Source organism: Ranitomeya imitator, chromosome 3 (genome assembly GCF_032444005.1).
Source record: "Ranitomeya imitator isolate aRanImi1 chromosome 3, aRanImi1.pri, whole genome shotgun sequence".
Lineage (NCBI taxonomy): Eukaryota > Metazoa > Chordata > Amphibia > Anura > Dendrobatidae > Ranitomeya > Ranitomeya imitator.
In genome coordinates, this window is record NC_091284.1 from 793,282,949 (window position 1) to 793,305,848 (window position 22,900).

Genomic DNA, 22,900 nt, shown 5'->3' on the forward strand with positions numbered 1-22,900 from the left:
GTCCGATGGGCGTCGTGGTCCAGGTCCAGCGCCTCCCATCGTCATGCCATGACGTCATCTTCCTTGCTTCCTGTCGCGGCTCCTGCGCAGGCGTACTTTATCACCGTGGTAATTCAAGGCTCTGCAGCCAGGAAGCTGATAAGTTAACCCTTTAATGAACAGTTGATTTAACTGTTATCTCACCCAGCACTCGTTCCGTGCTAATACCACCTCCATAGCCCCTGCTCAACCCAATACCTCCCTGTGTGGAGTGTACCCCTGTCAATAAACCTGTTAACTCTATCCATTACTGCATCCCGGCATGCTCACACCAGTCCTTGCTGCACTCTGGTGCAGATCCTGCCTGCTGCACTCTAATATGTACTTTGCTTGCTGCTCTCTGATTCAATCTCTGCCTGCTGCACCATCCAGTCTGTCCTTCTGGGTCCAGCTGCCGAGCGTAGTTTGGTCTGTCCTGGAGTGGCACTTGACGTTCATTGGAAGCCAAAACCTCACAATCAGAGGCTCTAGTGAACAGTCTGATGCTCGCTTAGTCGAGCCCTTCCATGCTCTCCATGGTCCGAGGCACAGTGGTTCCACTAACCACGTCCGTAACAGTTTGCTCAGGCCATGGACCCAGCTGGATCCAGGATCCCCCCTTATCAGACCATGTATCAGGAGCTTTGCTGACAGAAAAGCATGCAAAAGAGGTTGTCTATGCAGTTGCAATCCCTGACTACCAAGTTGGAGGCCTTAAACATTTCTCCAGAGACTCCTCACATTTAAGCAGCCGTGTCTTCTCCAGAAACTTTTCAGTCTGTTTGCTTAGTTCATAAGTACCCTTTGTTCAGTATTGAGTAGAAGCACCTATTGAGCTACTACAGCCATGAATCTTCTTGGGAATGATGCAACAAGTTTTTCACACCTGGATTTGGGGATCCTCTGGCATTCTTCCTTGCAGATCCTCTCCAGTTCCGTCAGGTTGGATGGTGAACGTTGGTGGACGGCCATTTTCAGGTCTCTCCAGAGATGCTCAATTGGGTTTAGGTCAGGGCTCTGGCTGGGCCAGTCAAGAATGGTCACAGAGTTGTTGTGAAGCCACTCCTTTGTTATTTTAGCTGTGTGCTTAGGGTCATTGTCTTGTTGGAAGGTGAACCTTCGGCCAAGTCGGAGGTTCAGAGCACTCTGTAATAGGTTTTCATCCAGGATATCTCTTTACTTGCCCGCATTCATGCTTCCTTCAATGACAACCAGTCATCATATCCCTGCAGCTGAAAAACACCCCCATAGCATGATGCTGCCACCAGCATGTTTCACTGTTGGGATTGTATTGGGCAGGTGATGAGCAGTGCCTGGTTTTCTCCACACATACCGCTTAGAATTATCACTAAAAATGTCTATCTTCGTCTCATCAGACCAGAGAATCTTATTTCTCATAGTCTGGAAGTCCTTCATGTGTTTTTTTAGCAAACTCTATAGGGGCTTTCATATGTCTTGCACTGAGGAGAGGCTTCCGTCGGGCCACTCTGCCCTAAAGGCCCGACTGGTTGAGGGCTGCAGTGATAGTTGACTTTGTGGGACTTTCTCCTGTCTCCCTGCTGCATCTCTAGAGCTCAGCCACAGTGATCTTGGGGTTTTTCTTTACCTCTCTCACCAAGGCTCTTCTCCCACGATTGCTCAGTTTGGCTGGACCTTGAGTGGAGCGCCCCAAGGGCAGCGGCGTACTCGGTACTGGGTTCTTCGGTTCACAGGGGGATGTCACGGTGGCTGACCTGGTCCGTGGCCCTTGAGACATCTGTGAAAAAGGGGAAAGGTCTTTAAAGGGGAAATGTTCATGACGCCACCTGTGGTATTCGGTCAGGGTGACCAACGCTGCTTTAAGGAGTCCGCTGGGGCAATGTTATGGTAGCTAGATGGTGTACGTTCCCACAGGTGAAGTATGTCCCCAGGGCTTCCCAGTGTGTAGAACGTGGATGGTGTGAGGTGCAGTGAAGAATGAGGACACAAAGTTGCAGTCTCTTTACCTTTTTACTGAAGGTTTCAGCATCCACAGTCCAGAGTACCAGATCACAGGGCAGACAGAGTCCGGCCGGTTTGGAGGCAAATCCAGAGTCCCCTTATCCAGGTGGAAATCAGTAGCCTTCCTCTAGTGCCTTGGTGTTGTAGTACTTTACTGCTAAGCTTCTCACAATGTCCTCACAGATGTTGTAGATGTTACGTCTCTCTCTCTGTCCCCCAGATGGATAGGACAAACCCATATGACCGGTGGCTTGAGGCTTTTTACAGGGACTCTATCATGCCTCAGCCTCTCGTGGGTGCCACCTTGCCTCCTGGGTATAGGGCGGGCAGGTAACGTGAAATTAGCTATCCTGCCGGTCTCTGGAGCAAGGCATAAAGGACTACCGGGATCTTGCGCCTCAGAAGGAGGCAGCCTGTGCAGGGCAGAACTCCTCTGATATCCACTCCTTTGCTATGACTTCTTCACTCTCTCTACAATACGGTTCTCTTTCAATGTCTCTTTCTGGAAGCTGCCGCACTCAGGGCAGGCGCAGCTCCGTGTCCTGTCAGGGACCAAATACCTGAGCAAAGCTCAGCCAGCAACTAAGGCTACTTTCACACTAGCGTCGGACTCGGCCCGTCGCAGTGCGTCGGGCCGACGTACCGACGCTAGCAGTGAATGCGCCGCACAACTGGGGCAGCGGATGCATTTTTCCAGCGCATCCGCTGCCCCATTGTGAGGTGCGGGGAGGTAGGGGCGGAGTTCCGTTCGCGCATGCGCGGTTGGAAATGGCGGACCATTGGCAGCAAAAAACGTTACATGTAACGTTTTTTCCTCCCAGCAGTCTGCCATAACATGGCGCAACGTCGCACGACGGTTGCGACATGTGTCAATGCGTCGCAATGCGTTGCTAATGTTAGTCTATGAGGCAAAATCGCATCCTGCAGACAACTTTGCAGGATGCGTTTTTTCCCATAAACGACGCATTGCGACGTATTGAAAAAAATGCTTGTGTGAAAGTAGCCTAACTCACTTCCTATCCAGGCCACCAGTTTTACCTAAGTGTGAAGAGTGCCCTAATAGATAGGAGCATAGCTCCCCCTGGTGGCCTGGAGTGCAAAATGTGTTGTATGTTTGAGATACCTGGATTCAGTTGTCTTTCATTGGCTCCAAACGTAACATCACTCCCCCTAGAGGAGAACGACATTACTGCAACGACCAGGACCCTGGGGCGCTGCATGAGTGCTGCAGAAATTCTTTTGTAACCTTGGCCAGATCTGTGCTTTGCCACAATTCTGTCTCTGAGCTCCTTGGCCAGTTCCTTTGACCTCATGATTCTCATGTGGTCTGACATGCACTGTGAGCTGTGAGGTCTTATATAGACAGGTGTGCGCCTTTCCAAACCAAGTCCTGTTAGTTTAATTAAACACAGCTGGACTCCAATGAAGGAGTAGAACCATCTCAAGGAGGATCACAAGGAAATGGGCAGCATGTGACTTAAATATGAGTGTCTGAGCAAAGGGTCTGAATACTTATGACCATGTGATATTTCAGTTTTTCTTTTTTAATAAATGTGAAATTTTTTTTTTGTTACATTTCTGTTATTTTCCAGTCAAAATGGGGTACATAGTGTACATTAATGTTTAAAAAATTAGCTTTTTTAAAATTTACCAAATGGCTGTAATGAAACAAAGAGTGAAAAATTTAAAGAGGTCTGAATACTTTCCATACGCACTGTATATGGAGGACTATGGGCTGTGCATTACATATGGAGGTCTTTGGAGGGTGCATTATATTATATGGAGGCCTATGGGGGTGCAATGTACTATAGAGAAGACTATGAGCTGTGCATTATATGATATGAGGACTATGGGGAGTGCATTATATTTATGTTTTGGGGCTCCATGACTTCTATGTGTACCCCTGGTGAGAATAATGGTTAATTTTTTTCAATACATTAAAGAACAGCAGCAGATCTGGGAACATATACCAGGATGGAGCCCAGGATACGAGACATATCAAGACGGGGTAACATATATATATACGAGGATGGGGCCCAGGAAAAGGAACTTATATTAGGATGACGCACATAAATACCAGAAAGGAGGTTATATATATATATATATATATATATATACTAGATGGTGGCCCGATTCTAACGCATCGGGTATTCTAGAATATGCCTGTATGTATGTATATAGCAGCCACATAGTATATGTGATTGATTTTGAGTGATTTTTTAATCAAATTTTCTGACATTACAGCAGAAAATGTGACTTTTTACTCTTAAAAAAAAAAAATTCGCAAAAAGGCGTACAATAAAAATAAAGTGCATTTTTTATTTTGCACAAAATTTATGAACTATCTGCGCCATTTTAAGAATTTGGTACTAAGAAAAATCAATGAAAAACCATAAGATTAAAAAAAAGAACAGTGATTTTAAAAAAAACCCGACATAAATAAATGTTGAATTGGGCCATATTGGGTTTTTGGGAAGACTTCTCTGTACCATACACATTCAAAATGTTGCATAACCAATTTATTATACATACATCAAAGGAGGAAAAGATCAAATAACATTTTTTTAGCCAAAGCATTTATTAAGTAAAATAGAGGAACCGTAAAGAACAGTACACTTTGTGATAAAGATCTTTTCTCTAGTAACCACCACGACAGCACACCTGGAGGATGTTACCCCTTTCCTAATAGGGACAGGAAATGACAAGAGGTTAAATAACCCCTCCCTCATCCTCCCCCTCAGTGTTTTTTCCTGTCCCTACTAGGGATGAAGAGGTCATCCCAGGTGTGCTGTGCCGGCAGCGGTCACCAGGGGGAAAGCGATTCTATGCCGGGCAGCTGGGGAGCAGACTTACCTCTCTTCCCCGAGCGCTGCTCCCGTCTCTCCGGACTCGGGACTTCCGCCACCAGTCCGCACCGTCAAGGCAAGGTCTGGGCGGCATTCTTCGGCTGGAGGCCTCTCTGAGCTCTCCAGCCCCTCTCCTCCTCCAGCGCTGTGCGCGCAATGAGGGCTTCCGGTCTGAAGCCGGCGGCAGGAAGTGACGTCAGACGCCGGCCGGCTTCGGTACTCAGGAAGCTCCTTTGCGTTCCACGCTGGAACGCATGTCAGTTAGCGTGGATTTCGGCGGTTTCTCCCCCCACATCCGGACATTGGAGGAGGAGGTCCTCTCACAGGAGGACAGGTGCTGTGTCCGGTCGCCTATTTAAGAGCCCCGGACAAGAAGACGTCTCAGGTAAGACCACGGTGTGGTGAAAATCATGGAGACGTCTGCCTCTCGCTCTGCTATTGCAGATCCCAGCACCATCCCGGCCCCAGTAAGTAATCTGGCCCTGGGTGTCCACTCCCTGATGCGGGTTGCAATCTTATGATTCCTTCTCCCCCTTTTTTTCAGGGGGACAAGGAACCCGCATCAGGAAGCAGATCCAAAGCGGCACGAAAATGTGCTGTCTGTGCAAAGAAACTGTCCTCTTCATATAAGAAGACATTATGCAAAGAATGCACAGAAAAAGTGGTCAGAGAAGAGCAGCCATCTCTAATGGAAGAGATTAAAGGCTTGATCCAGCACGAGATCAGAAGCTCTCTGGCCACACTCTCCCAGCCCACACCCTCCCCCAGTACTCCTCCGGAAGCTAAGAGAAGGAAGCTTAATCCAGAGGATGAGAGGCATGAGGAATCTCAGGAGGAGATGTCGGACGAACATCCAGAGGAAGGTGAAATATCCTTAAACTCAGAGGCTTCTCAGCAGGAGAGATACTACTTCTCCTCCAGTGACATAGAAGAACTCCTTACAGCAGTGAGGAAGACTATGGAGATTGAAGAAGAGAAAACAGCTCAATCAGTACAAGATGAGATGTTCGGGGGTCTTCGTTCTAAGAAAAAACAAGTATTTCCCATCCACAGAAACATCCGTGATTTAGTTCTAGAAGAATGGGAGACTCCGGAAAAGAGGTTGACCACCCCGGCAGAAATTAAGGAACGTTTTCCGGTAGATGACGAAACTGCTTCATGCTGGTCGGAGATTCCTAAAGTAGATATCCAGATCGCTAGGGTAGCTAAGAAAACCACGCTACCATTTGAAGATGCCTCCCAGTTGAAGGACCCTCTGGAGCGTAAAATGGACGGGCTGCTAAGAAAGTCTTGGGAGACATCTGCATCTTTACTTAATATCAATTCGGTGTCTACCTGTGTAGCCAGATCAATGCACCGCTGGCTGGGTCAATTAGAGGAACACCTGTCCTCAGGCACTCCCAGGGAGGAGATCCTGGCCTCTCTACCTATTTTCCAGAAAGCGACAGGATTTCTAGCGGATGCCTCAGCTGAGTCCGTGAGGGTGGCAGCAAGGTCATCAGGATTATCAAATTCTGTAAGACGGGCACTCTGGCTGAAATCATGGTCTGGAGACATGACCTCAAAGATGAGGCTCTGTTCGATTCCCTTTAAGGGGAATTATATGTTTGGGCCGGCCCTGGATGATCTACTGGAGAAAGCTTCAGATAAAAAGAAGACATTGCCAGAACCTAGAAACCCTAGGAAAAGACCCTTTCGCTCTCAACAAGAGCATACTCCTCAATACAGAGGCAAGGGTAAAACAGGGCGCTGGAGTTACCCAAAAGGAGGGAGAGACAGAAATCTCTTTCTTTCCCAGCCTCAAAACCAGAGAAAACAATGACGCCACCAGGGTAGGGGGTCGTATTTCAAACTTCCTCCCATACTGGCAAGCAATCTGCTCAGACCAATGGACGTTAACATCAGTCAGAGATGGAATAAAAATAGAGTTGATATCATATCCTCAAAAGATGTCAAGAACAACATCTTTAGCTACACCAAAGCTACAGTCCATATTGATAGCGGGAGTACAAGATCTTCTACTCAACAAAGTAATCTCCTCAGTCCCGGAAGACGAGAAGAACAAAGGACATTATTCAAATTTGTTTCTAATAAAGAAACCAAACGGATCCCATCGAATAATAATCAACCTAAAACCTCTGAATCAACATGTCGCCTACAGAAGGTTCAAGATGGAATCGGTAAGGTCCACAGTACCCCTCATAGGACAAAATTTCGTCATGGCGACGATAGATCTACAGGACGCGTATTACCACGTCCCAATCCATCCAGCTTATCGAAAATTCCTAAGATTTGCAGTCGCCAGGGGAAAAGACGTAGACCATTTCCAATTCGATGTCCTGCCATTCGGGCTATCCTCCGCCCCGAGGATATTCACGAAGATCATGTCCGAAGTAATGGCCTACATCAGAGGTCAACGAATATGCATAATTCCATACCTCGACGACCTACTGATAGTGGCCCCCTCAGTTCCCACTCTTCAGGAACACCTTCAGAAGGTAGTCCAGATCCTATCGTCCCTAGGCTGGATAGTGAACCACAAGAAATCGGAGATGGTTCCATCAACAACAAAGGTCTTTCTAGGGGTCCTACTAGATTCTCGCAGCCAGACATCTTTTTTACCAGATCAAAAACGGACCTTGCTTACAGCAAAGATCAGAACATTGAAGGACAAGAAGATAACTTCTCTAAGATGGGCCATGTCGGTTCTCGGGACCATGACGTCGTGCATCCAGATGGTGTCATGGGCACAAGCCCACACCAGAGTACTCCAGACTTATATTCTGTCAAATTGGGACGGATCCCCAGATTCTCTGGACAGAAAGATCAGGATACCACCGCACGTAAAGTCATCCTTGACGTGGTGGCTACAAAAGGAAAACCTACTGAAGGGAATTTCCTGGTCGCAGGATCCAGCAATCTCTATAACAGTAGATGCCAGCGAAAAAGGTTGGGGAGCTACGGTAGCCCAACACATATTTCAAGGGAGCTGGCCAAGCGAGATAAGTCAACGATCCTCAAACTTCAGAGAATTAAAGGCTGTAGAGGAAATCCTCAAAGCAGCGGTAACGCTTGTACAGAATTCCCATATCAAGATCTACTCGGACAACATGACAACAGTTGCCCATCTTCGTCATCAGGGAAGTACAAGACACGAGGATCTAAAGGCCATATCAGCCAGAATATTTTCCTGGGCCGAAGAACATGTTCTCTCTCTTTCTGCCCTGCACATAAGAGGGGAAATAAATGTACAGGCCGACTTCCTGAGCAGAGAAAAGATCCATCCCGGAGAATGGGGTCTAGACCCAGAGACTTTTCAGTTTTTGGTCAGGAAGTGGGGTCAGCCGGAAGTGGACCTGTTTGCGAACGCCCAGAACACAAAAGTGGATCAATTTTTTTCTCTAGATCCAACCGATCCGGGGCTAGGAGTAGACGCATTGGCCCAACCATGGACATTCTCTCTGGCCTACGCGTTTCCTCCATTACCAATTCTACCAAAGGTCCTACAGAAGATAAGGACAGAAAGAGTCAGTGTAATCTTAGTAGCTCCATTCTGGCCCAAAAGAAGTTGGTTTGGGTCCCTCATCAGCCTAAAAGTAGATGGACCAATAGCACTACCTCCGATCAAGAACCTCCTCTATCAGGGGCCAATACTTCATCCAGACCCCGAAAGATTACACCTGAATGCCTGGCTTCTGAATTCTCAATTCTGAGAACCAGAGGGCTATCAAAGAAGGTCATTAGTACGCTACAGAAAAGCCGGAAGACCGTTACCAATTCCATTTATCAGAAAATATGGAAGACCTATATATCATGGAGTGCTCCTGAACGGCCCAACCCAGATAGGCCGAACTTAGCCCGAATCCTTGATTTTCTACAGGATGGATTAGAAAAAGGTCTCAAACCCAGCACCCTCAAGGTACAGGTGTCGGCACTAAGCTCGTATTTCGACCAACCTCTATCCGAACACAGATGGATAAGAAGGTTTATGACGGCAGCATCCCGCATATCTCCAAGATCCATTAATATAGTCCCGTCTTGGGACCTCAATATAGTTCTGAAGGGACTTACACTTCCACCTTTTGAACCCTTGTCATCAATACCAATGGATAGACTCGCCTGGAAAACCACCTTCCTGATAGCTATAACGACAGCCAGGAGAGTAGGTGAACTACAGGCCCTGTCGATCAATGAACCTTACATGAGGATTCTACAAGATAGGCTTATTCTGCGATTGGATCCATCATTTCTTCCAAAAGTCGTCTCTGACTTTCATAAGTCACAGGAGATAATTCTCCCTTCCTTTTATCAAGAACCAAAAAATGAAGAGGAACAACAGTTCCATACTTTAGACGTTCGAAGAACGGTACTTTATTACCTTCAGATCTCAGATAAAATTAGGAAGGATCAAAATTTACTTATCCATCTTCATGGGCAGAATAAGGGAAAGAAGACTTCCAAATCTACAATTGCCAATTGGATCAAGAGAGCAATCTTGGATGCCTATCAGATCCAAGGCCTTCCACCGCCAGAGAAATTCACAGCTCACTCTACCAGAGCAACAGCTGTCTCCTGGGCCGAGAAAGCCAGTGCTTCCATTGAGCAAATATGCAGAGCGGCCACATGGTCCTCGGTCCATACATTTTCTAAACATTACAGGCTAGACCTGATGTCAAAGGAGGACTTAGCCTTTGGAGAAAAAGTCCTTGGGGCTATAGTCCCTCCCTAATAAATTACTCTTGGGTACTGCTCCAGGTGTGCTGTCGTGGTGGTTACTAGAGAAAATAGAATTATTCTTACCGTTAATTCGGTTTCTAGTAACTCACCACGACAGCAGGAGTAATCCCTCCCTATGCTTGTTATACGTTCTGAAAAGAATAAATATAATTTGAAGCATTCATTCTCCTGTGGTCCTTTATAATAACACTGAGGGGGAGGATGAGGGAGGGGTTATTTAACCTCTTGTCATTTCCTGTCCCTATTAGGAAAGGGGTAGCATCCTCCAGGTGTGCTGTCGTGGTGAGTTACTAGAAACCGAATTAACGGTAAGAATAATTCTATTTTTGCCATTTCTTGAGTGTAGTACTACAGGTCATCCTGTAGGTGGCACTATTACTATTACTTGTGCATTATAAGATAATATCAAATTAAAACCACAGAAATAATAATTGTTCTTTCTTACATAACCCTCCCCCCATATTCTGCAGCAATGTATAGAGACTCTCATCCCTGTTAGCAATGGATCTGACAGTCTAATTTCCCTATTTCGGACATTCATACACTAAGGCCAATTTTTTGGGAAACCAATTCACCTACCAGTTTGTCTTTGCTGTGCTGGAAAAAATGCTTGCATGTACAAAGAGAACACCCAAACTCCATGTAGTTCTCCCTGGTTTAATTTTTTCATTCAACGAAAAATCTTACAAAAAAATGCCAGAAAACAGTAAAATATAATACAATAAAAATTTTTACTTCAAGTCATTTTTTATTGATCTTTTCACAATTTTTGGAAAGCATCCACAAGGAGAGTTAGCGAAAAAGAGAAAGTAAGGCAGTATTTTCTTTGATTGCACTCTTGACAAAAAGAAGTAAAGATACAGTACTATCTGTGCCTACATGATAGACAAGGAGAGAAAGGGAGGTAGTATTATCTGTGCTTACATCATTTTATAGCAGGAGAAAAGGAAGCAGAAATGTCTGTTAAATAAGGAGTGATACTGTCTTGCAACATATTTCAAGAAAAAATAATGAGGCAGTACTATCTGTGCCTACATGATAGACAAAAGAGAGAAAGGCAGGTAGCATTATCTGTGCTTACATCATTTTATAGCGGGAGAAAAGGAAGCAGAAATATCTGTTAAATAAGGAGTGATACTGTCTTGCAACTTATTTCAAGAAAAAATAAGGAGGCAGTACTATCTGTGCCTACATGATAGACAAAAGAGAGAAAGGCAGGTAGTATTATCTGTGCTTACATCAGTTTATAGCAAGAGACAAGAAGCAGATATGTTGTCTGTTAAGAAAGGACAGGGTCTTGCAACATATTTCAAGAAAAAATAAGGAGGCAGTACTATCTGTGCCTACATTTTGGACAAGGAGAGAAAGGGAGGTAGTATTATCTGCGCTTACATCATTTTATAGCAAGAGAGAAGGAAGCAGAAATGTTGTCTGTTAAGAAAGGATAGTGTCTTGCAATATATTTCAAGAAAAAATAAGGAGGCAATACTATCTGTGCCTACATTATATAAAGATAAATACTTTAGAAAGAATTGGAGTTTAAATTCAGCGTAAACTAGTGAACAAAAAGTTTTATTATACAAATATAAAATGTAAAGACAAACACAATAATGTCAATAAAATCAGAGGTGAAGACTCTGATGAAAAGTTATATGCGGGCAAGACACACTTAGTAAAATGGAAGGTAACATACCAAGGGGTAAACGTATAGTACATGGATACAGTGTTGGACTGGAAAGCCAAGTGCCCACCAGTAACCAACTCCAGGACCCCACTATTCAACTACAAGCAAATGTGACATTATCCTTAATCACAAATTTATATAACAATGAACTGCCTTTGTCTCTACATAGTGATTCAAGTATATTGTTCCAAGTACAGCTCAAAAAAGAGGTTGGCGGCCCACGGGAGAATTCTCCTGTCCTCCAGGCGGCCAGCCCAAGCCTGCATGGATAGACAGTAGATCACTGGATGATAAAGTGAAAAATAACACCAAAGTAGAAAAACCAGATCTTAGAGGGCAAATCACTAGTACTGCTGATTTGAGTCTGCCAGGACCCAGAAGATGCAGACACCTGATGATCATGTGATCACTAGGTCCTACAGAGTGCTCGTTCATGGCAAAATAGAAGACAGATACGGTGATAAAACACTTCTGTCTTCTTCCTGGCTGCAGATAGATTACAGGAGCAGGAGCTTGCTGTGAACATATACTAGCTCTGGGCTAAAGCCCAGAATCAAGTGATATCAATTTATGGCTCTTGGTTTTTATGGGGTTAATTTTTAATTTTTTTTTTTGTGATGCTACTGCGGCGTTGAGATATTTTTCCCATTGTACTTGAACATATTTATTCCCATACAGTCACAATCTGGCTTTAAGAATTAATAAATCCCTTACCAGTCGGGCGAACCAGAGAACGCCGCGCAGAAAACATAAAAGGAATATTTGAGAAGAACATTATTAACATGCAAAGTCTATTCATCCCAACCAGAGATCAATCTTCAGCGTATAGAAATACTGCACTGCTGAAATGGCGATATAATTTGGGTGCTATGAAATCCTTCTACTACGGGATTTGTCCTAGATTGCTTTGTGGTGTTTGTGCATCACACTGCGAATTTAGAAAGTCTATGAAATACTGCAGGCGATATGCGTTATTCAATTACCAGTAAATAAGACGAGCCAGAAAAGCTGAGAAAAAAATATTCTTGGCAAATAGAATTATAATAAGTTTAATCAAGTGCATGTGTTTAAATTATGCTCCATGCGCTGCCCAAGATATAATCCAACTAAACAGCCGCCCCGAAGTGATAAATTATTACAGATTTCCTCTACATCTCGAGATAATATTTTGCCGTTGATTTTTTTTTTTTGTTTATATTGCTCCATGGATTCATTCCTAAATGAAGCAATTATATTTATATATACAAATTACATAGTGAAATAAATTTCCAGTGTGATGATATTGATAGCCTATCCATTACCAGGTGCTGGGATGCAGTACCTGAGGACGGCTACTACACCCCCGTACTGTGCTGTGGTGTTTCTGCCGGACCTGCAAATAGCTGGTGGCAAGTGTTAGACCGACCATGATCTAATATTGATGACCTATCCTAACAATATTATAGTCCTGGACAACCGTTTTAAAGGCAAAGGTGAAACTTGAAGATCCTGGATCCACAAAAAGCAAACATCAGTATTTTATTATTTAAAGGGAATCTGTCACCCCATTTTTCGCCTATAAGCTAAGGCCACCGCCATCAGGGGCTTATCTACAGCATTCTGTAATGCATTCTGTAATGCTGTAGATAAGCCCCCGATGTAACTTGAAAGATAAGAAAAACAAGTTATATTATACTCACCCAGGGGCGGTCCCGGTTCGGGTCCGATGGGCGTTGCGGTCCGGGGCCTCCCATCTTCATGCGATGACATCCTCTTCTTTGCTTCCTGTCATGGCTCCTGTGCAGGCGTACTGATTTGCCCTGTTGAGGGCAGAGCAAAGTACTGCAGTGCGCAGGCGCCGGGAAAGGTCAGCAAACAAGAGGACGTCATCGTATGAAGATGGGAGATGATGCACCTGGACCGCGACGCCCATCGGACCGGGACCACCCCTGGGTGAGTATAATCTAACTTGTTTTTCTCATCTTTCAGATTACATTGGGGGCTTATCTACAGCATCACAGAATGCATTACAGAATGCTGTAGATAAGCCCCTGATGGCGCAAGTCCCATCGGGCTATGCCTGCTACAATGACAATGATTGACACATTAGTCAATGATGGGAGAGTAGTAGCCCCATCATCCGGCTAATGTGTTGAATGTAAAAAAAAAACACAAACATACATACTACATACATACTACATACATACAACATACATACTACATACATACTACATACACACAACCTACATACATACATCATGCATAATACATACATACATACAACATACATACTGCATACATACAACATACTTACTATATACATACTACATACATACTACATACATAATGCATACAACATACTACATACATACAACATACATACATACAACATACATACAACATACTACATACATATATACTACATTCATACATACAGTACATATAACATAGAGTTCATGCTCACCATCACTTGTCACTTTGATCCCCGAATCCAGTGTCACCTGTAAAAAATATTAAAATAACAAACAAACAATATACTCCCTGATCCGCAGAAATCCACTAGTGTCCCACAATCTCCCATGGAGAGCAGCAGCATCAGCTGATGCGACCACTCTCTAGGGGCTCCAGGAATACAATGACGGGAGGGATGTATCCTTCCGCACTGTATTCTTCCGCCACTGTAAAAAATAGTCCCTAGTCTCACTTTTGGCACTGCTGCGTGAGAATGTTCCCACGCAGTAATTGCCATAAAGTGAGACCAGTGAACTACAGTAACCTCTCAGTGATGCACTGCAGGAGCCATTGTCTCCTGTCAGTGTGTCACTGAAGGTACTATAGAGCATTGACATCACCCGATGTCACTGTTCTATAGGGGAGATCGTCGTGGGACACTCGTTATTAATTGGACTACGGCGGACAGGTAGTATACAGTTTATTATTTTACGCTTTTTGCAGGCGCTGAAGTATGGTAAGTATGGTGAAATTAAGAATAATAAAATACTTTTTTCTGGCTGTGTCTTTATTTTATTTTTAACCCTGCTGTTCTGTTCGTATTTGCTATACACTTGTACTGTTCCCGGGTCAATATGACCCGACCTATTAATTCTTGATTTTTAGCTACTCTAAGTGTTTTATTTGAATACTTTTTTCATTATTATACTGTATGTGAACATGGTTGATCATAAACAAATGAAAAATTTAAATTTAAACAATTATCTTTGATTGTTGGCATTCTGCACACAAATAACAAAGAAGCTTTACATTACTATTACTAAAACATGAAATTTAACCTTTTGAAAACAATATTTATAAATCAACAAATGAAAAATCATAAAAACTTCAACCCTTTTAGAAAGAAAAACTGAACATGTTCATGCATTTTTACACTGAACACAATAATAAGGCACATGTCCTTTACTCAGATATTTTGAACATCCAGCACATGTCAGATTAGTCTTATTGTCACAGGAAGATGGACAGAAGCTCCATCTCTTCCTTTTTTTGCTGGTAGCTGTGCTGGTGGAGGCCGTGCTGGTGGAGGCTGTGCTGCTGGTAGCTGTGCTGGTGGAGGCCGTGCTGCTGGTAGCTGTGCTGTGCTGGTAGCTGTGCTGCTGGTAGCTGTGCTGGTGGAGGCCGTGCTGCTGGTAGCTGTGCTGTGCTGGTAGCTGTGCTGCTGGTAGCTGTGCTGGTGGAGGCTGTGCTGCTGGTAGCTGTGCTGGTGGAGGCCGTGCTGCTGGTAGCTGTGCTGCTGGTAGCTGTGCTGGTGGAGGCCGTGCTGCTGGTAGCTGTGCTGCTGGTAGCTGTGCTGTGCTGGTAGCTGTGCTGTGCTGGTAGCTGTGCTGCTGGTAGCTGTGCTGGTGGAGGCCATGCTGCTGGTAGGTGTGCTGTGCTGGTAGCTGTGCTGCTGGTAGCTGTGCTGCTGGTAGCTGTGCTGGTGGAGGCTGTGCTGCTGGTAGCTGTGCTGCTGGTAGCTGTGCTGTGCTGTGCTGGTAGCTGTGCTGTGCTGGTAGCTGTGCTGCTGGTAGCTGTGCTGGTGGAGGCCATGCTGCTGGTAGCTGTGCTGTGCTGGTAGCTGTGCTGCTGGTAGCTGTGCTGCTGGTAGCTGTGCTGGTGGAGGCTGTGCTGCTGGTAGCTGTGCTGGTGGAGGCCGTGCTGCTGGTAGCTGTGCTGCTGGTAGCTGTGCTGCTGGTAGCTGTGCTGGTGGAGGCCGTGCTGCTGGTAGCTGTGCTGCTGGTAGCTGTGCTGTGCTGTGCTGGTAGCTGTGCTGTGCTGGTAGCTGTGCTGCTGGTAGCTGTGCTGGTGGAGGCCATGCTGCTGGTAGCTGTGCTGTGCTGGTAGCTGTGCTGCTGGTAGCTGTGCTGGTGGAGGCCATGCTGCTGGTAGCTGTGCTGGTGGAGGCCGTGCTGCTGGTAGCTGTGCTGTGCTGGTAGCTGTGCTGCTGGTAGCTGTGCTGGTGGAGGCCATGCTGCTGGTAGCTGTGCTGGTGGAGGCCGTGCTGCTGGTAGCTGTGCTGTGCTGGTAGCTGTGCTGTGCTGGTGGCTGTGCTGCTGGTAGCTGTGCTGCTGGTAGCTGTGCTGGTGGAGGCCGTGCTGCTGGTAGCTCTGCTGGTGGAGGCCGTGGTTGTGGAGTCTCTTTCTTGAGCATGCTGGACACTTTTTACAATGGCTGTTGCTCCTTCACTTCTGGGGGTCACTTTTCTGCTCTCAATATATGGCCTAACCAGGGAGTTGCCCAATTCCTCAAGAAATAATCTTCTTTTATGCAGCTTATTCCGGTTCCAATCAGGGTCGATTTCTCTCCATAAGACAAATGCATTGTATGCAGAAACGTCCAGTATGTTATAAAATAAAATCATTGGCCACCGATTGGTTTTGCGTTTGCATGTATATGTTGATCTTGCTTGGTCTAAAGTATCAACTGCTCCCTTTGTGGCATTATAATCCAAAATAATGTCAGGCTTTCTGTCTTCGGCATTGTCATGGTGCATTGTGCTCATTAGAATTACCTGCTTGGTTTTTTTTGGAACATAAGAAACAACAGTTGTATTTCCAGAAAAAAAAAAAGTAGAACTGTACACTTCTCTCTTGCTAAGGATACCTTGCGGTAGTTCAGGTTTGTTTTTTCTTATGGCACTCAAAGAATCTATTTTTTATTTAGATTTATTTTTATCATGCAGTATATTTCCAAGCAAACAATGTAACGTTTCGGTCATAAAATTGACCTTCATCAGACTGGAATGTACAAAAAGAGAAAATCTGTCACGTAATACAGATTAAAGCACATCCATATCAGAAACAAATATGTTATCATTGGTACAACAAAATAAATAAAGATCACAAAATAGAATATATAATAAATCATGGCTATCTCCCGGTTATATAATTGAAAATACCACTCGCTGTGACTATCTTCAGAAAAACTCAGTATGTAAGTTTATTGAGTGACAATGCAAGAAAAATTAAATGGACCAGTAACAAAGTCACACATACCACTAGTAGGCAAGCTAGAGAAATCTTACCCCAATATAAGCTAAGGCAGGGCCGCCATCAGGGCATTACAGCCGTGACTGGCGTATGGGGCCTGGTGAGCAGAGGAGGCCCGCATCAGGCCCCGTCTCATCTGCTCACCGGGCCCCCCCTGCAGGCGCTGCGGCACACTATTGACGTGCGGGCCCGCGCCCGCACGTCAATAGTTAACAGCCGCCAGCCAGTCTGAGGCTGGCAGCTGAATAGGGCCGCAGTGCGCACTCGCCGGCGTCGCCGGCGTCTGACGTCATTGTCAGCCGCTGGACCCGGCGAGTGCGTCTGTGTGGAGCCTGGAGGGATCTTCGCCCGGCGCAGGAGCACGGCCAGGTAAGAACTCGTGTTTTTTTTTCTTTGAGAGCGGCGATCTAGGGGGGCCCGGGGGGCAGGATGCTGGACACAGTGGGGCAGAATGCTGGACACAGTGGGGCAGAATGCTGGACACACAGAAGGGCAGAATGCTGGACACACAGTGGGGCAGAATGCTGGACACACAGTGGGGCAGAATGCTGGACACACAGTGGGGCAGAATGCTGGACACACAGTGGGGCAGAATGCTGGACACACAGTGGGGCAGAATGCTGGACACACAGTGGGGCAGAATGCTGGACACACAGTGGGGCAGAATGCTGGACACACAGTGGGGCAGAATGCTGGACACACAGTGGGGCAGAATGCTGGACACACAGTGGGGCAGAATGCTGGACACACAGTGGGGCAGAATGCTGGACACAGTGACAGGGGCAGAATGCTGGACACAGTGACAGGGGCAGAATGCTGGACACAGGGGCAGACTGTGAGATCCGGGGGCAGAATGCTGGACACTGTGACAGGGGCAGAATGCTGGACACAGTGACAGGGGCAGAATGCTGGACACAGTGACAGGGGCAGAATGCTGGACACTGTGACAGGGGCAGAATGCTGGACACAGTGACAGGGGCAGAATGCTGGACACAGGGGCAGACTGTGAGATCCGGGGGCAGAATGCTGGACACTGTGACAGGGGCAGAATGCTGGACACAGTGACAGGGGCAGAATGCTGGACACAGTGACAGGGGCAGAATGCTGGACACAGTGACAGGGGCAGAATGCTGGACACTGTGACAGGGGCAGAATGCTGGACACTGTGACAGGGGCAGAATGCTGGACACTGTGACAGGGGCAGAATGCTGGACATTGGGGCAGAATGCTGGACATTGGGGCAGAATGCTGGACATTGGGGCAGAATGCGAGACACGGGGCAGAATGGAGATACGGGGCATGATTGGAGACACAAGGCAGGATGAAAGACATGGGGGCATGACTGGAGACAGATGGGGGAGGATTGGAGACAGATGGGGCAGAATGGAGACACAGGGGGCATAATTGGAGACAAGTGGCAGGATTGCAGACACGGGGGCATGGTTGGAGACATAGGGGGCAGAATGGAGACATGGGGCATGATTGGAGACACTGGGGGCAGAATTGGAGACAGATCGTGCAGGATCATGGGGCAGGATGGATATGATGGAGACAGATGGGGCCGGATGGAGAGATCACATGGGGAGATCATATGGGGCAGAATGGATACTCATGAGGGCAGGATGGGAGACCATATGGCTGACGCCAGGAATGAGACACACGGGGGCCAGGATGGGGAATATTATTACCATAGGGGCTAATTTAGGGATATTATTACTGCAGTGATGTATTTATTTTATTTTTTGAGTATACTGTTTTAAATGAGGGGGCGGTCCTGTTACTGTATAGAGTGATACTATGTTGCCTCTTTTTCTTCATGTGGTGTAATGTAGAAGTTGTGAAAAATTAAGCAATGTATTCTACAAGCGGAGCTCGAGATAACTGTGTTATTTCTTGCAGAGACGAGCCCTGGCTGGATGAAATGATGGCGGTCTGTGCTGGATGAAAGATGAAGGACTTCACCTAGAGACGTCACTGGTGAGTCAGTGTGTTACCTATACACTGACACTATACACTGTATACTATATACAGAGCTCCTGTGTATAATTTCACTAGTGATCACTGTATTGTCTGCACACAGACACTGCATACCAAGTACAGATCTCCTGTGTATAATGGCACTTATGGTGATAGTATGGTGCTTTTTTTTAATTACTGATCAGAATTGTAGTATTCAGTCACTATGTGGTGGTAATATGTGGTCTGGACATGGTGTTGCGGTATTTGTTCCTTGTATGTGATATTATTGGTCATTTTAAAAATTGAAAAATAAATAAAAATATACCTAAATTGTATTGCATATTTTAACAAATATTTAATAGGTTACAGTAGAGTAGGGCCCGGCCAAAAGTGTCTACCGTGTTATGGTGGCGGCTTAAAAAATCTTTTGGCCAAAACAAAAGCTGCCAGCTATGTATGTGATCTGGTGATGGGAACTGTTAATGTGTGATAGGTGAGAAGTGGAGTTTTTCTAAGAGATAGCGGTGGGACTGTGGACAGTTCGAGAGGTGGAGCGTGGAGGCGGGGCTGGGGTGGAGCCTGGGTGGAGTCTCAAGGGGGCCCCAAAAATTTTGCCAGTATGGGGCCCTGAAATTTCTAGTGGCAGCCCTGAGCTAAGGTATAAGTGTGTTTCAAGATATCATCTGTGAATGATAAGAAAATTCCTATGTAGAAATCCATAGCCGCTGGAAAAAGTGCATTTGTATAATGGTACTTCTAGGTGAAGGCAACGCTGCATTTAGAATATGAGATAAAGTGCTTACCAGCAATTAGAAGTGTTTCCCGGGAAAATAGGTAAAAGACCAAAGAGAAAGGGCGCCATAAGTGAGCCTTATAGATGCGCGTGTATTTATAGTGCCTGGGCCGGAAATCGGGTGTTAAAGATGACGTGACAGCGTCCTTGAGATGCTAGTGGAACGCAAGTCCGCCGTACCCATCTAACGTGTAATACGTGGGCAGTCCTACTGCTCTGTGAGAAAAGCCGGAAGTGCGTCATCGGGATCCCGGCGAAACCGGAAGTGCTCTGTGAGACGCTTAATGGAACGCAAGCAGGAGGAGAAAGAAGATGACGCAGGGGGCGGTCCTCATCGCTGGAACTGGCAGAAGGTAACTATCTCTAAATTGTAGCATATCATGTAGTAACCTAGAAGATACCAAAGACAAAGTATATCAAATATAAGAAATAGGGGCAAAATAAAAATTGAAGTACTAGTGGCGACATCATATTACAAATATTTGTTTTGATACGCAGGACCTGTGGAATATCATAATAATCCCAAATGAGGGATAATAATTATATGAAAGATAGAATGTTATTAAGGGGGCACAAGGGATGTCATGAGGTACCAGCTAAGTGATACCCCCTGATAACAATAGATTTATAAAAAACGGACACTAATTAGAATAGACCCTTAACATCGAACTCCCTGTTCAGACCCCTTGGCTCCATGCTTTGTAAAGAATGAATCCAAAATGCTTCTCTTTCTAATAGTTTCTTGATTAAGTCACCACCTCTCCTGTTAAGAATAACCTGTTCCAACACCAAAAAACGTAACTGTGCTATTGTATGTCCTGATGTATTAAAATGATACGGGATTTAATACATCAGGACATACAATAGCACAGTTACGTCGTTTTGATGCTTGCGTTTTGGTGCGGAAATGCAACTTGTAGTAATTTCTAGAGGCTTTTTTTGCCATAAAAAATGCATGCGTTCGATTGCGTCAAAAAAAGGTATTGCTGTCTATGTAAACGCATGCATTTTTAAGCACATGCGTTTGGTTGCTTTTTTAAACGCATGCATTTTAATAGAGAAAAACAAGTCTAGACACTGATAAGCCACCCCCACCATCAAGGTGATAAAGGGATCCAAACCCTAACCATAGCCCTAACCCTACCCCTAACCCTAACCCTAGCCATAACCCTAACTCTACCCCTACCCCTAACCCTAACCCTAGCCCTACCCCTAACCCTAGCCCTAACCCTAACCCTAGCCCTACCCCTAACCTTAGCCCTAATCCTAACCCTACCCCTAACCCTAACCCTAGCCCTACCCCTAACCCTAACCATAATGGGAAAATGGAAATAAATACAATTTTTTAATTTTTCCCTAAACTAAGGAGTTGATGAAGGGGGTTTGATTTCTATTTATAGTGGGTTTTCTAGTTGATTTTTATGATTGGCAGCTGTCACACACTAAAAGACGCTTTTTATTCCAAAAAAAATTTTTTGCGTTACCAACCACATTTTGAGAGCTACAATTTTTCCATATTTTTGTCCACAGAGTCATGTCACACGCCCTCTGTAGTCCCATTGGCGGTGTCTGGATCTTGATTTTTCTCTTGTGAAATTTCTCATCACGCGTACCAAAAGCGCAAACGCAGGAAAAAACGCATGTAAACGCGTACAAACGCGGCATTTTTTAACCGCATGCGAAAACACATGCGTCTAAAAAACGCAGCGTTTGTACGCGTGTACATGCGTTTTTTTCACCACCTGCGGATGCGTTTTAAACGCTGCGTTTTTAAACGCAAATGTGAAACTAGCCTTACATTGGGGTAAGATTTCTCTAGCTTGCTTACTAGTGGTTTGTGTGACTTTGTTACTGGTCCATTTAATTTTTCTTGCATAAACCTCTTATATTGTCACTCAATAAACTTACTGTACATACTGAGTTTTTCTGAAGATAGTCACAGCGAGTGGTATTTTCAATTATATAACCAGGAGATAGCCATGATTTATTATATATTCTATTTTGTGATCTTTATTTATTTTGTTGTACCAATGATAACATATTTGTTTCTGATATGGATGTGCTTTAATCTGTATTACGTGACAGATTTTTTCTTTTTGTACATTCCAGTCTGATGAAAGTCAATGTTATGACCGAAACGTTACATTGTTTGCTTGGAAATATACTGCATGATAAAAATAAATCTAAATAAAAAATAGATGCTTTGAGTGCCAAAAGCATTTTTTGCCTACAATTAGGGGAGTGGTTGCCCCCTTCTTTTGAGCACCATTTATTATTGAGGAGTGACGTGTCAACATCATATTGTTTTTTCTTATAGTACCCAGCATGGTAAGTTGTTTTTTCTTCAACATCTGGCCTAGTTGAGAGGATGTAAAAAAGTTGTCACATGTGACATTTTCTCCTTTTAGTCCATGAGTCAAATCGAGAACATCACGCATACCATGATTTTTTTCAGGTCTTTCACCAGGGGTTTTACCTGTATACACTTGAACATTTAGAGCATGTGAACTTTTGCTGTTGCAAAGTGTCCAGATCTTGATGCCGTATTTTGCTGGCTTACTTGGTATTAGGGTTGAGCGACTTTTCTTTTTATAGGATCGGGTCGGATTTCACGAAACCCGACTTTTTCAAAAGTTGGGTCGAGTGAAATCGGCCGATCCTATAGAAAAGTCGGGGTCATGGTCGGCCGAAACACGAAACCCAATGCAGTGCAGTGGGATACTATGGTTCCCAGGGTCTGAAGGAGAGGAATCTCTCCTTCAGGCCCTGGGATCCATATTTACTGTAAGTGTAAAATAAAGAATCAAAATAAAAAATATTGCTATACTCACCCTCGGACGCGCCCTGGTTCTTACCGGCAGCCTTCCTTCCTAAGAATGAGCGCCTGAAGGACCTTCAATGACGTCGCGGCTTGTGATTGGTCACGTGAGCGGTCACATGGGCGGTCACGCGACCAATCACAAGCCGCGACGTCATCTAAGGTCCTTCAGGCGCTGATTCTTAGGAAGGAAGGCTGCGGGTTTGAACCAGGGCGCATCCGAGGGTGAGTATATACCTATTAGGAATATACTCACCCTCGGACGCGCCCTCGTATGCTTCCTTCCTAAGAATTAGCGCCTGAAGGACCTTAGATGACGTCGCGGCTTGTGATTGGCCGCGTGACCGCCCATGTGACCGCTCACGCGACGAATCACAAGCCGCGACGTCATCGAAGGACCTTCAGGCGCTCATTCTTAGGAAGGAAGGCTGCCGGTGAGAACCAGGGCGCGTCTGAGGGTGAGTATAGCAATATTTTTTTTATTTTTATTCTTTATTTTACACTTAAATATGAATTCCGATACCGATTCCTGATATCTTAAACATATCGGGAATCGGTATCGGAATTCCGATTCCAGATCAGAAGATCGCCGACCTCATGGCC